Below are 16,991 nucleotides of genomic sequence, written 5' to 3' on the forward strand. Positions count from 1 at the left end.
ATAAGATGAGACTATTTTTTTGCCAACATCAACTAGGATGTTTTTGGCTGACATCGGCCAAAAATCACCATCGACCGACAATGACTAGAAACCCAAGCCAGCCTCAACCGAAAAATAACCTACCTAAGATCGACCAAAAACATCATTGACCGACGTCGACCGAAAATGCACTGACCGACATCAGCCGAAAAATAATCTTGGTTGACGTTGGTCTAAAAATGTTTAGGCTGATATCAGCCAAAATTGCCCTAGTTGAGGTAGACTAAAAATATTCTAACCAAGATTGATCGAAAATAATTTTGACCAAGGCCCATTGAAAAACTCTTAATTAGACAAGTGGTAATTTTTTATTTTTTAGCATTGAATTACTAAAATTTGTAAAAAAAAAATGCTCATATCATTTAAGTAAATATAGATTGGATATGACCAAATTCATATCCACTTAAATAGATTAGATCTTAAATTCAAATTAGTTTAAAAAAGAATATGAATATAAATTTAAGATCAAATCCATTTAAGTACATTAAATTATATTCTTAAAAATCCAATACATGCCGCCCCTAAGCACCCCAACTTGGAAACAATCCATTGAGAAAAATTAGTTTTTGCAGTATCATGATTCTTGCATTTATAGTATAGGAGTTGCAAACCACATCCAATTTTTACTTCCTCACAACGGAGCAATGCATATATGCACGTACAATAGATTCCACATGCAGTCCACACCTTAGGTAAGTTGTGTCCAATTGCATCCCTCTTTTACCAAGATTGGCTCTCGCTAATAATATATTAGTCCACATCTCTCATAGTGGGAATCTTCTGAGATAGAGTACGTATAATTAGTTTAATTAGTCTCTTTATAAATTAAAATTTTAATTTGATCTCTTAATTTTTCAAATCTATGTATAGAAAATTACAAATTTTGCTATGTTGGATTACGTCATTTAATTTACATATTATGAGTATTATATATACAATGTCACAATTTATCATATTTATTTCCATCACTATTAAAAGAGCTATTTATTTACATTTTGTTATTTTTCTCACGATTGGAGTTGTTTTCTTAATTACCATGCAATGTATGGGTAATTAATTAAATAACAGAAAGTAAAATATGTTAATTTACCAAAAGAAAAAGAAAACAAACATTCTCAAATAGTCTGGATGGCTTAATTAACATATATTATATTATATTATTATAAATAACATTACTTTTTTATAATAGAAAAATGTTTGTTTTTATATATTATAATTTATTAGAAAAATATTTTATCAATATTTATAACTACAATTTCTTTAAAGACATAGTTATAAAAACATATTATGTTTCCTTGATTTTGTTAACTGACAAAAATACTGGTTTTTGGTTTTTAATTGCGTGAAAGAAAATAGAAGAAAACTTGCGATAGAATACAACTTGTACAAAACATTAAGTCATTAGAAACTCTCAACGATATATATGACGTACCCAATTTTGTTTTAATCTATAAACCAAATCATTTATTGTAGGGAAATAAAGTGCACGAAATCCCTTTCTTCATTGAATCCTTGTAGTTGTTCTATCATGGGTTGTATGAAATCCGCATCCTACCAACACCTAGACAAAAGAAAGAAGATTTAGTTTCATAATAAATCTTCTACCTACGATATCCATTTCAATAAGAAGGCATTAAAAGCAGTGTGTAGTATAAATTTAAGAACATTGAATTAATTTGTAGCAAAAAAAGAACATTGTTTATGCAAAGTTTTAGTTCCATTAAAGAAGCTTTCAAAAATCAATCTTACGTTGACAGATATCTATTTAATATAAAAGGGAGTGGTGCAGTATTGTGTGTGTTTGAATTCGAAACTAAGGTGAATGATTTGATAGCATCGCCAATTACGATCAAGATTAACTAATTCTAAGGTGATTGAAGCTTGTTTTGTTATTGTGGTTCGTTGTTTCAATTGTATGATTCCTTTTTATTTCTCCAATTTTTAGTGGGTAAGAGACCTACATCCAACCAAAAACAAGCATACAAATCGTACCTGACGTTAGCAGAAGGGTTCCAGCATACTAAATCAACTCAGTTGGAAGTGCAAACCTATAATTAGCTGCGTTACATATTTGGACTGTTAAGTAAGTCAACTAAAGGTTATAGATAAATCACGAAATCAAAGTAATGGTCCATACAATCTACTAACAACAAAAAGGAAACAAAAGCGGAAGGAGAATCATTACAACATATATAATTTTTAATAATATTTTTATATCTAATACTTATTAAAAATATTGCTAATTAAGCTTTTGGCAATATTTAAAAAATGTTTTAAATGTTGTTAAATATGAATAAATGTTATTAATATGTTTTTAAAATATTTGATAAAATATCGCAAAAACATATTAATAACATTTATTCATATGTGACAACATTTTTTAAATGTTACGGAATTTTTTTAGTAATATTTTTAATAAGTGTTAGATAATTTTTTTTTATCAAAAGGTTACACGTATATTAATGAATTAAAGAAGATAGTGTCATATGAAAGTCGATGAGCACCATTAGCTAGCCAAAGGAGTCAACCACAAAGTTAAATTCTCAATGGTGTAACTAATTGATATCCCATTGTCTCTCTTTCTCTTTCCATTTTTGGATGATCTGAATCACAAACCAAGTTGGGTGGGTTGAGAGGCTCTCAGGCATAGGGTTCCAACCAAATTCGACTTACCCTTCTTTACAATGTTGCTCCTTTTTGTGTCGCTACACTACAATGAGATTGTACCTATAAAGATACTTTGACACTCAAGTTAGAAACATAGAGGTAAGAGACAAGTATCAAGAGTGGGTTAGAATTAAGTAAGTTACATGGAACCCTTGTGCCTCCTTTTATAATGCTAAATTTAAGTTCATAGATCTAACCTCCCTAATTAAATAGTGTTAATAAGGTAAGATTGAATCTAATTTTATCTTATTTTATCATATCTTATTTGATAATTTTGTGTCGAATCTATAGACAATTTGGTATTGATTTTCTCCATTTTTATCTGATAATCAATGAAGATAGACTTTTTCATATTTCTTTATTTATCTCAGTCAAGTCTCATGGAGTAGAATAAGAGATTTATTCGATTAGCCACCGAGTATACATGCTTGTCAAGTCCGATTAGTACACTTAACCATTTGAGTGTCAATGAAAGAATCATTCTCAATGTATAAATTTTTTACATCCATATTCCAAGAGATTTGAAGAGCAATCTAAATTTACTAAATTTCATCCATGATTAGATTGGAAACCATTGAGCCAAGTACCTTGGTGGTCCTTTAAAACTCTTGCACAAGCACTAACAAAAAAAAAAAAACTCTTTCACAAGTAGTTAAATTTTCATTTGCGTACATGATAATTGGAAAATATAAGCTAATTTGATAGTTAATTTGGATTAATAAATGGATGTAATTTTTTTACTTTATTATTGTTTTTGATGAAATAATGAAGAAATTAACATCTTTGTTATTTTTTATTAGCAAAAATCAAAAGAAGAAGATTTCAAGTGCTTTAGAGGAAAAATTGATGTAAAAACTAGAAGAAAAAGCCTTGAAAAAAAATTAGAGGAATTGGAAAGCTCACTTAGTGCGCAAGATAGGCACAACACGCACTCTCGCTCACTGTGCAACACACCCTTAGCCCAAAAAAGGTCCACGAAGAAGCCTAGAGGCGCACTTAACGTGAAAGTTCACGCTAAGCACAAAGCTAGCGTGAAAAGTAAGCTACCTGGTGCCTATATAAGGAAGAGGAAACAAAAGAAAAAAAGACACAGTCTCAGAGCTATCAAAAGCCTAAGGTTTATCCCTTAGGGGAAAACCTATTTTCTTAGCCATTTTCCTTTTCTTATTACTAGTCATCTATCACCTTCTTCCATCTATATCAACCCCCTAAAGTGTAAAACATGAGAGGCTAAACCCCCTCAGTTGGAGCCTAGCAGCCAAAACCCCTTATAATGTAACTGTTCTTCTTATCTATTAATACAATTTCAATTTTTATTGTTCTTTCCTGTTTTTCATTGTTATTGTGTGGTTTGGTCATCCATGCATCTGTTTTTAGGGGTTATTCATTGGGAAATGGTAATGTCTAAAGAACTGGAAAAATTGCATTTCTAGAAATAGAGTTACTTTATTGTGCATTTGCATACATCTTTGTACTTAATGTTGTTTATTATCCCAAATCCCTTTGCAAAGATGTAGAAAAGACAAGGAAAATTAGTCACCATACAATTATGTGAAAGAGACAACTTGTGTAGCATTTGACTAGGAGTTATACAATTGGTTTGGTTGTTGGGAAGGAGAGTTGAAGAGTGAATAATGTCATAAATCCGAGCTTCTAAAGAGTAACATCATAGTTTTTTTTACTACGGTCTTCTTCACCCAAAACACTTTATGATTTGTATGTTACAACTTTGTGTCCATCTCAAAGAATGTGTGTAAGTCTCATATTTTTGTATAACCTCATTGAAGTGAGCATCCATAAAAGTTACGAAGTTTGTCCAAGTGAAAAGAGAACTCAAAAGTTCACTGAAGTGGTGCTTTTGAAGAGTGTTGTAAGCACAACAGATTCTGTTCATGTGGGAGTTTAAAACAAGGTTGTGGTTGGGTGAAGTTTAAATAGGCCTATGAAATATTACGGGTTAAGTGGAACCCACATAGGTTAAAATGCCAAAGTGAAGTTGATAATATTGAGTAATGTAATTTGTGGATATGGAAACGTTGTCCTGGAGTAGAGAGAATACTCGGTGCAAGCCTAAAGAGATGAGAATACTTTGAGCAAACTTGCAGAGGTGTGAATACTGACATGAAGAAGTAAGAATACTTGGTACAAATTAACCTACAGAGATGGTAATACTGAGTTAAAAAGTAGCGTAGAGAGGATAGAAAATAATACTATGAACCAAAAAAATGTTTTTTACAAATCAATAAAAAAAGTTTTTTTAATTATTTAGTGCAAAGTTAACTTTCATTAAATTAAAAGGATGACATGAAAGAAAAAGCATTCTACAATAAGCCTATAATTCCTTCTCAAAAAAATAAGCCTATATTTCTAAGTTAAAGCAGACCTAAGCCAATTCGAATTTAGAGCACACCTATGTCCTAGGGTAAAATGGGGCGTGAGCAAGTGTAAAACTCAACTTTCAATTACTTAAAGCAAAACTACGCCAACATAAAGTATTAGTATAACAATAAATAAAACAAAGCATATGTGCATACGAACCCTTTAGTTCTATCATATTTAATGCATTATTGGAATTACACCTGTATTGAAATAACTTCTAATTTGAAAAATCATAAATATTGATAGATAGGAACATGAGTCGTGATATTGTTGCCATTCGACAAGATCTTAATTTCTTGTAAACATACAAAGCAGAACAACATTTTGAATTTTCTATGCCTTAGTTGTAAGCGCTGTTTATAACGAATAATTTCAGTAGCTAGGTCTCAGTCAAATATTGACTTGTGATATAACATCTATTTCTAGCTTCAAGAATAGGAAAAGGAAAAAAAAGTTAATGCTAAATTTGGTTTTCGTAAAACATATAAACATCAAGTTGACCTTCTAAAAATTTTTTACACCGATTTAATTTTTTAATATAAATTAATCATGAAATTAAGAATCAAATTAATGTCTTAATATGCATTTAAGAGCCATTTTACAATTAACATTTAAATTAAACATTGAAATGCTAAATTAATATTTGTTCCGGTCACAAATTCTCGTTAGAGAACGGTCTACCTGGACATTTAGAGTGGGTAACCGTACCCTACCCCTAGAGTTTTGATCTAAAGAATATGTATCTTTGTCTAATGCTAATTATTTGATCATACATATCAGAATTTTTTGAAAGTAATTTCAATGTTTCACCCATACATGAGTCGGGAATATTCCCTTGATTCCCGTTAGGAATCACTAATATTTTAACCTATCGATGGATGATAGAGTTAACATATAATCGAGTACTAGGCTAATAAAAAGGATTGTGAATCAAGGATAATTGATTGATATATATGATCAAAATTGATACTTAAAAGATTGAGACACATGCAGTGTTTCAACCTCAAGCCTGAAAGGTGAAAATTAAGGCTTATGGTTGAGTCTGTCATCGACCTAAAGAACTTGGAAGGTACGTAGCCAATCAGCCCCAACCCTAAATGACGAAGATGTTTATGACTAAGTTTGTGGTCGGCGTAAAGAACTCATAGGATAAAACATCTAAAATATTTTTAAAAGACTTTATTATTTCATGTATATTTTGGAAGAACTTGTTCATTATTTATTGTATAAAAGAAAACCTCATTTAGAAGATTCTGAGCTGACTTTGATATCATTAATTTTCCCAACAGGAAACTTTAAACCGACATTGACCTCTGTCTGTGAATATAGGCGACCTATAATTATGACAACTAAACGCACTTGTATGCAGAGAATTAGTAAAAGAAGCATTGAATTGCGCTAGTGGACTTTGCCAATATTCTCATGACTTGTGCTCAGCGTTTCACATGACTTGGCCAATGTATACAGAGAAGTTAAAGAAGCCTTCAATGTATATAGGTCATGTGTTCAGTGTTTCACTTGACTTAGCCAAAATATTCTCAGGACCAACCCGGTGGCATTTGAAAAACATTGCATGTTTGGCTTATCATTTAACTTCTTGTGTATGAATTGAGACAAAATCCAATGACCCAATTAAAGAAAACAGAATGCAAAATGAATGATATAGATGTTTCTTGCAAGAGTGCATACTTATTTGGTTTGACTTTAGAGAATCGATTATAAATTAAGAATTGATGTTAGATAGATTTTTATATGTTTTATTTCACGTTAGAGAATAATTTATAATTAATTTTAAATCGAAGTAATTTTGAATAACTTTAAATCTAAAATTTTACACTGAAATTTTCTCTTGATTTGATTTTATAATAAAATATCTAAATATAAACTGAATCACTTCAAAATCAATTTTAATTAAAATTAATTTTACAAAATCAATTCTATTTAAAATTAGTTTTATTAAAGCTGGTTCAAGGACACAGATTTTGTGCTTCAAGTTTGACCCTCATCAATATCGAAGACTGTTTCTTATAAGTCAAAATGATGACAAATATGGGAGCCAGTTGTGTTTCTCGCCATGACAGCTGCAGCTAGCTACATGTATACGAATATGGACTCACTTCACAGTGGTCTACACAGCAAATGGACGTGTAATTTTGACAGAACCTGGCTGATATATTTTGGGTGGAGGAATAAATGAACAAAATATAATCATCAATAAATAAAACTAAATTCCAGATCATAAATGAAACGCCCAACTACCCCAAATATATAAATAGAAAATCAAAAATTAAAATTACTACTGAACGCGTGAATCAACTAAAATGCTTCATTGATTTGAATTGTATCTTCTTGATCGATCTGTATCTTCTGCTATGCATTGCATGTTGTTTGTATATATACTATGCGTTAAGATTCGGGTTATTGATTTGAATTTGGATTTTTAAAGTTGAGTGTGAATCCTTGGTAGTATCGTTGGGTTGACTTAATGTTGGGTTGTTTTGTAAATTTAGTTTAGCTGGTGGGATTTGGTTTGAGCCATCGTTGGGACATTTATTGCCCATGCTAGTGCTCAGCTTATGTACGGTTCATTTGCTGCACAACTTGTGCCTTAAACAAAATTTCAATTGCAGACAAAAAAAAAACGGACATATTTAAGAGAACTAAAAATTTTAAAAATAATAAATAAATTATAAGAACTAAAAATATATTAAAATTTAAGTTTTTTTTTTATAAATGTTCTTTTAGTCGATGAAAATTTTCTGCTTTGAATTCTAGGACGTCATCTCCTCTTCTAATTTCTTTAACACAAAAAATATATAAATGTGCCTTTTGTGACTATCTTCTTCTCTTTTACAACTTGTAGGATCGAGGCTCTGACAATTAGCTTTAAATATCTTACTATCGAATTTAGAATTATAAAATATGAAACAAAGTTTTAAATATTACCATTGTGAAGTTTAAAATTTTCCTCAAACTCTACATTAAAACTTTTAAATCCCAAATTTTATAATATAAATTCAAATTAGTTATTAATGATGTTCAATAGTTCTAATGAAATTAGAGAAAATCTATATACTCTTCGTTGCACTGAAATAGGTTAAAATATAATATGAAAAAAGTTTAAGTCTGTGAAGAAAGACGGAAAAATGTAATATATATAACTAAACATATTGTATGAAGAAAGAATAGTGTAATCTTCTATTAAAAAAATAGTATAATTTACCTAAAAAAATTTGAAAAGTTTTTATAGAAATGATTTTGGTTTTAAATATGCTTATTTTAGTTGTATATTTCTATAACAAAATCAGTCATTTACTATGAAGTTAATATTAATTACTAGCTAGCCAGATTATTTTATAGTGAATCTAGCTATATTACTTTTTTATAATGACGATAATGAGTGAAGGCCTAAGCAAATAGAGTAGAATGTCTAGCTCCACATAGTTACTCCACCATATAGTAAACTTGAATGCTTGACTGAATTTGAATGCAAAACGAGGGCTGCTATTGGTTTAAGCATCAGCACGTACGTATGTTGCTATATATATATATATATATATATATATATATATATATATATAATTTATGTGGAGCAATAGACACCCTTTTCCTCTCTCCCTGCTTAGGTCTACCATTAATTACCACGTTACAAAAATGTAATGTGGCTAGATTCCTTATCCAATGGAATTCGCTATTTTTGTTTATGCTTTTTTGTTGTCATTTTAAGCAAACTGTTTATGACATGAAAACTAGTTTTATTTTTCTCTGCAAAATTGGAATTGGATAAGACGCAGCAATTGGAATAATCTTAACAAAACCCGACAGCACACAAATGCTAATATAAGACAAATGAAAATCAAACTTATAGTCCAACCAATTTTCTAACTGATCGATCTTGCTACACAAACAACAACAGCTGCAAACTCTAGATCTTTAAAATCCGTAATCAAAGTTAAAAAAAAAAAATTAAAGTTGTGTTTGATTTGCATTTTTATTTTATGTTTTAATTTTTTGAAAACTGTTTTCATTTTCAAAAGATTAAAATTCTTAAAACATGTTATCCGAAATAAGATTTTTGTTCTCAACTGAACACACTGATTCATTTTCTGATTGTTTCCTGTTTTCATTTTCACTAAAAATATTTTTAAAAATCCAACTAAACATATTTTCATCATCATTTTTTGTTTTAAATGAAAATGAAAACCAAACAAAACACTCCCTAACTTATTATGAGTTCCATACGCATAAAATATAAAGCAAATTATTATGTTTTAAATGAAACCACAATAGTTTTTTTTTTTCATAGAGGAGTGGGACTGTTTATATTATATATTACCTAATTCTATTGTCAATCTTTTAAGTGTTTTTATTTTTATTATGAATTTGGGTCTTTTTTCGTAAGAGGGTTTGGGTGCTTTGCTCTCCTAAAATTATTTATTTTGACACGATAATGTTGTAGTATAAAATTTGAAGATGAAATCATTTATTTTCAGATGTGGTGAAGAGTGTTGGATTGAGCACGTGTCTCGTGATAAGAATGAAGAATTGAAGATGATGAATTTGGTTCTAGAACTAGAAGATATATTTATTTATTTTATTCATATTTCATTTTCATATATGCAATGCAATGCAACGAAGTGGCGTGTGGCGTGCAGCATGGGGAAGGTAGGGTCCATTCTCAGACTGATGAACTGCTATCACATGGCCACTTACGACTTCCTTCTGCCCTCGGTGACCTCTCTGCCTTTTTTTTCATCATTATTAATATGAAATATTCATTAATTTTTGTGAAGATTAATTTTTGTCAGAAAATTGTGTTAGTTACTTTTAGTAATGTTTCTTCTGTTCTCAATCAGTTAGCCAACTTCATTTAAATTACAATTATAAAGTTAGTTTAATGATAAAAGAAGAAAAAAAAAGAAAAATGTTGTGAATTTGATCCTTCAACAAACAACAAATTAATAATTAACAACTAATTTATTCATAAGAGATATAAAGTTAATTTAATAATAAAGATATGGTAAGAAGAGAAAAATAGATTGTGAGTTTGAATCATCTATTAACAAAAACTAACATCTAATATTAGTACTTTTTAAATGAAAAACATATTAAAAAAAAAAAACTAACAATATAATCCTTACGAAAAAAAAAAACAGAAAACGACAAGGGTATCGGCCAAGTTCCATCAATGATCAATGTCCCGCGCTCCACCCATGACTCGCTTATAAGAGCTTAATTGTCAAAAAAAAAAAAAAACAGTTATTGCATAAAGAACACATTTGGAGTCAAATGATACATCGGAATTTAAATATGTTTGACATTGAAATAATATTTATTATACCAAACTTTTAAATTTAGAAGATATAATCATGGCGGATCCTGTGATGAGAAGAGGCCAACCATAAAAAAAAAGATTTATCTAGTAATTATATTTTATTAATTTTTAGACAAAACATTTATAATTTGATGTTCTAATATGTTAAATATTAATAATTTATCAAAACATGAAACGTTTTCCTTATGTGTCATGAATATAAATTAATAATTGAATTTATACTAATTTTTAACAATTTTCTTTTTAATATATACTAACAAATAGTCCATAAATATTTTGCATTTCATCTTCTTACAATATGTATATTTTTTACTAAAATATTAAATATCATATTTGAAAACTCATTTCTTTTGTGTGCTATTGGCGTCCTTTAACTTTTGTCTCTTGCTAATGTTGCGCAGCTCATTACTACAAAGATTGTTATAGTGTGTTTTTTATAATTTAAAAATTATAATCATCTCCAGTCCCTTCAATAACACTTGTTTAGGGATTCGGAAAACAACAACTCTTTGTATAATAAAAAAATTTATATTTAGTTTCAAATCAGATTTTTTACTATCAAATAAGTCTAACATAATTGATTAACTAGGATAAGTGAGAGTTATAAATTTTTTGATATCGTCTCTGATTCATACAAATAAAAAATAAATTTTTTAGATTTTTTATAATAAATAAATAATAATTTATTATTTTTTTGAAATGGAAAAAATCAGGAGTAAATATTTATGTTATTTCAAATTGTATTAATGTTATTCTCAATGAAATAATTTAAGAGTGTTTTCTTTAAAAAATATGTATATTTATAATTTGAGAACGGCTAGAAAATGTTCTCTAATACTCCTATTGGAGAGTAAATTTTTTCTAACATATACTTTATTATTATTTAAAATTTATTGAAAATACAAAATTAGAAAAAAGACTCCTTAAATGAGAAATGAGAAAATAGAAACCTATCAAAATTTATAATTTTCTATATTTCTTAGCCAATAACAGAGTTTCAAAAGAATGTTTTAGAGGATGTATTTTTAATAATTTCTAACAATTCATTAAGGCCAGTTTAGTTGTGGGAGGGTTTAAGTTAGTATGAGTTTGTTGTTCATTAGTCTTGAATAGTTTAAGCATGACTTGATCAGATCAGAGGTTGATTTGGACGGGTTCATTTTTTAAAATAAACTTGGTGTATTTTTTAGAACGAGTTCGAGTTATGTTTCGGATCATCCCTACTCGATTTATTATTTAATATTTCTTTAAAAACATAGTTTTTAATAATTTGTATTAATAAAACTTTTATTTAATACATGATACTATATTTATAATGAAATTGTTTATTTTAAAATATATATTATTAAATATATCCTAATTAATTAAGTTTTGTATTTCTTTTATTCTATAATTTAACTATACATAATGTTAAACTCAATATATTGCATTAAAGGTCAGATTGACCCAGTCTTGATCACGTGAGCTTCAGGTTTAAAATAAATGAATCGATCAAAATTGTGGGTCAAGTATAGACAAAGATAAATCCTATATAACTTATTCACCCTTATACTCACTCCTAGTGAATAAGATAGTCTTTTATAAATAACACTTGTGGTTTATATAAATTTAATCCATTCAAATCAACGATGGATGGGCTCTCATTTTGATATTTTTCAAATGTTAATTCTCATTTTAGAGAAATTAAATCCGATGATATCTAACTCCCCCCCCAATTTATTTTATTAAGAACTTCATGCATATCATTCTAAAGAAATTATAATATTATAAGAGAAAAAAGTTATAGATTATATACTGTAAAATAATTTTATATTATTATCAAATTAATATTGATTATAATTACCTAAAAAATTATATCAATGATAATTTGTAACTAAATAAATATAAAACTATTTTACATTATCGTCACATATATAATCATATATTAAAATCATATTTTAATTTAACAATTTAACTATCAAATTTTTCTACACTGTGAATGTCAATGCATAGAGGAGAGGCAAGCAAGACCTTGCCCCCCTCTCTTATGTATATATGAAAATAAAAAGAAAACTCAAAATTAAAAAAATAATGATAAAGAAAATATATAAAACATAGGTTTTTATATAAAAATATATATCAATCTAAACAGTAAAATGTACTTAAGTGATGTGAGTGTTAATACATGCGTGAAAAATTAATTTGTCTCTCCTTACTAACGCTTTCTTAAAATTCTCCCAGTTTCGAGTACAAAACTTTTTAAAAAAATGATATGGACATGAGCGTAGTAAATAGCATTTGACATGCAGATCCTGCGTGGCCCAGAAACATTTAATACAGAGCAAGGGAAAATGGAAAATTGCAGGAAAGGGCATATATGTGGTTAATATAATTTGTACGGCTGGGGGGAAAGGCCATGATTTGGCATGAGTGGAAAGTTGTGATGATTTAGGTGCACTTTCTTACCATGTCAATAATCATTTCACAGCTCAAATTTGTTAAGATCATCATACACTTATTAAAAAAATATATATATATTTTTCGATCTTTTATAGGTGACAAATTAATTTTCGGGAAAACAAAAAGTCATTGATAGCATTTGTATTATAAAGTTAAAGTTATAAACAAGAACTTTAAAATTAAAGTTGTTTGGTTTTTTTTTATCATTTTTTAATTAACAAGTTATTTTTAAGTTAAAATTTTTCATTAGTATATTCTTGAATATTTGGATTTATAATGAAGGAAGAGAAGAAGAAAAAGTTCTTTAAATTCACTTATATCTAAAAGCTTTTTTATATATATATTTTCTTTATTGAAGAAAAAATCATTGTGCATTTATAGAATTGCACAAGAGAAAGTTAATATAAGTTGAGCAAATACTGTAACGTTGTGTTTATTATGCCGTGATTAATTAAGTGATTGGAGATAATTATGAGACTAATTTAATTTGATTTTCATGAAAATATTTAATTAAATTAGCATTGCATATTTTTTTCATGCAAATTTGATATGGAGAAATCCTACTAGAATTGATTATATATACGGTGTCAGTGTAAGTGTACACTCAAAGTGTAAGCGATTGAAAAGAGGAATGCCATGAATCAGGATCAAAGTGTGATTGACACGTTGATCGAGGTCATTACCAGTTGACTTTGTATTTTTGGCAAAAAACGTAACATTATTACTTATGGCTAATTACCTTACCTTTTGTGATTTGAAATTTAAGATGAATTTTCCCATATGCGATGAACAGTGTTTAGCCCATCATTTATCCTTTTTGGCAAAAGCAAGTTCCTATTTTTTATGGACTTAAAACCCATGGTTAATAAAATCCCTCTTTAAATAGCCTAATTAGCCGAACTTTCAGAACTTTCAGAACTTTTTCACCATCCTTGAGCTGTTGATTTGTGGGAATTGAAGAGCCCATCCTTTATTGAAGCTTTCTTAATCTTCTTCCTTAGAAAACCCCTCTATAAGACCTCCAATAGTAAGGGAAGTAACCCTTAGTGTTTTATCTTTTTGTATGATGAATGAAAATATTGTTTAACATGTTGAATATGAATTGGTTGTTATCCAACATAATTACCTATGGTTGAGTTTGTGAAGTTATGTGCAAGCTTGGTAAAATTATGAGTTACGATGATTTTGTAGCTATTTAACGTTTTGGTTTATTAGTATACATGCATATGATGTTGAAATGGGTTGTTAATAGTGTTTAAAAGGTTTGTACATTATGCATGAAAAACAAGAAACCATGAACGAATTATGTGAAGGCTCGTGCGCGCTGAGTGAGACCTTGTCTCTGTAACGAAGAACAATGAAATCTAGAAAAAAGATGGTGTTCTAAGCACCGTGATAAGCGAAAGTAATGAAGACACACAAAGCATGACTAGATAGGCTAAGTGAAGTAACTATTACGCCTAGCCTTATGAAGATATAAAATCTTGATGTGAACGTCACCAAAGGAGATCATGACTCATGTAGTGCAAATCATAAATCCCTCCAAATCCACTTAAGGATAAAATAATTAAAACTCAAGTTTAAGGTCCATCAAAAAAAAAAAATATTTATCTTTAGTTTTTATAAAGCAAAAATGGCTACATTTTTTTTAATAAAAAAAGTCATATATGTGGCCCAATATATAGTTGTCTCCTTTAAAATACAAATATTTTTTTAAAGAATTGTTTTAGGTCAATCCCTAATACTTACAAGAGCTAGCGAAAGATAACTCTCGTTAAGTGCTATTTCAAAAAAAAAAAAAAGTTTTATGTGGTTTTGCCTGCTAAGCAAATGTTAACACCATTATTTTTCAATTGTATCGAAAACTAGTATTTAGATGATTATCGAAAAATGACGATCATACATCAACAATAAAGATTGGAGATAAAGTTATTAATGATGAAAATCTAAAATCAAAGCAATCGAAGGGAGAGATTTAAGACCAAAACAATCGACAATCATCATTTTTTTATTGTATCGAAAATTGGTCTTTCAATATTTTGATTATCAAAAGATGAAGACCAGACATCAATGATGAAGATCAAAGACCAAAGCCATCGACAGTGAAGATTCAAGAGAAAATTATCAATGGTTGAGATCAAAGACTAAAGTCATCGACAATAAAGATTTAGAGAGTGCTCACGGATGATGGGTTAGTGCAATATTCTCAATCATTTTTTTATATTTAGTAGAGTAAACTCTTACAATGAAACCTTCTTCTTTCAATGCCTTTTTCTTCTTCCTATAACATCTTCCTCTTTCGATGTTCCTTTTTTTTTTCTATAACATCTTTTATTTAATGCATATTCTTAGTTTATTCGATTATATTTGTAATCATATATTTTAGACCAAATTAAACATTACAAGTTTAACACATTGACTCATGGTAAAAGACCTATTGAGAGTATCTAGGTGCAAACTTTATCATAACAAGACAAATTCTTGCTAAATACAAAATTCATACATCAATATAATAACCTTTATCTATTTCTTGCTAACCGTAGGCCACATTCTCGCTAAACGAGAACAAGTCAAGCATGTTTGTACTACTCTATGTAATAGTCCTTAGAGGAGATACGACATTGAGCAACTAAAGATTATAGTTAGAGTTGGACATGCGGGTAAGTCTATCTGTTTAAGTTTGTATCCAATAAAACACGTCTTGCGAAATACTCAATTAAAACAATCTTTGTTTTAGTGAGCCTGCAACTGCGCCGTTTAGCCAGGCCAACCCACACCCGCACAAAAAAATCTAAAATTTTAAACAATTTTCTGAAAAGTCAAACTAAAAAAGTGACTAAAAATCAAATAAAAAATCGTTTGTTATCATTTTATACAATTGAAACGAAGGGAGAATGAACGAAATAATATATATTTTTTATTTTATTTTTACTAAACTAAACTATTGATTTTTTTATACTAAGGTATAACAAATCTCGTGGGAGCCCAAACATGTCTGTTTAACTCGAGGGTTAAATGGATTGAGATAAAAAGCTCATAATTTATACGATCTAAAAAAAACAAAGCGCATATACCGTGTAAGTTGTGGGTTATGCGGGTGGCCTGTGGGCCCAAACTCAAATGCCTAGCTCTATTTGTAGCCATATAAAAGAAACCTATGAAGAGTAAGGGCATTATTAAGTACTGAGTCTTGATCCTTTAAAGACATGCATAATGGATTAAAGTGTACAATGCAATGATGATAAATTTATCACAATTGAATAGAACTTGAATGAAAGATTTACAATAACATATGTAAGGAACAAAAGAGAAGGAAAATGATATTACCTTATAAAAGGTTTTGAGTTTCTATTAGATTTAAGAAAGAAAAAAAAAAGGAAAACTAAGTATTTGATTTGGTCACAATTTTTAACCATTTATTTTATAATTAACGATTATAAGTGTACTTTATCCTCCAAAGTACACTCATTATCTTTAGAAGAGTTAGAATCATATTATAAGGATTTGACTCCTCTAAAGTAGCAATAATGCACATTAGAAGATAAAGTGCAACAATAATTATTAATTAAAAAAATATGTATTTGATTTTATGACAAATTTGAACCTTCAATTTTTTTAATAAACAATTGTTTGTGCATTTTATCCTTTAAAATACACCCCTTCGTTTTAGAGGAGCATTCTAAGTTTTTTTTTTTTGGGAGGAACATTCTAAGTTATTTGTTACAAACAAATTTCATGCACTACTTTGACCTGGCCTATGTGATAAATCATAAAAAGATGCACGATCTCTTTCTTGCACCTCATTGAAGATACCATTATAGAAGTCACCATGATTAGATAATCGATAGTCTTTTAAGAAATGTCAAAAGCTTCAAACAACATCATCATTTTAGATCAATTGTATCAATAGTCGATCTATAAAATACCTTTTAGATCATTACATAGTACAACTAATCGAGAAAGCCTTATTAAAAATTTTAAAAGTCACAAAGAGCATTAATATTTTAGATTAGTTGCAGAAGATCGAATAGGTAGAAAATATACTTTCTAAATCAGTTATTAGTATAACTGATAAAAAAAACAATGTTTTCTTGATATAGGTTCTATAAAAAACAATTTACAATGTTTATCT

Source organism: Glycine soja, chromosome 6 (assembly GCF_004193775.1).
Source record: "Glycine soja cultivar W05 chromosome 6, ASM419377v2, whole genome shotgun sequence".
Classification (NCBI taxonomy): Eukaryota; Viridiplantae; Streptophyta; class Magnoliopsida; order Fabales; family Fabaceae; genus Glycine; species Glycine soja.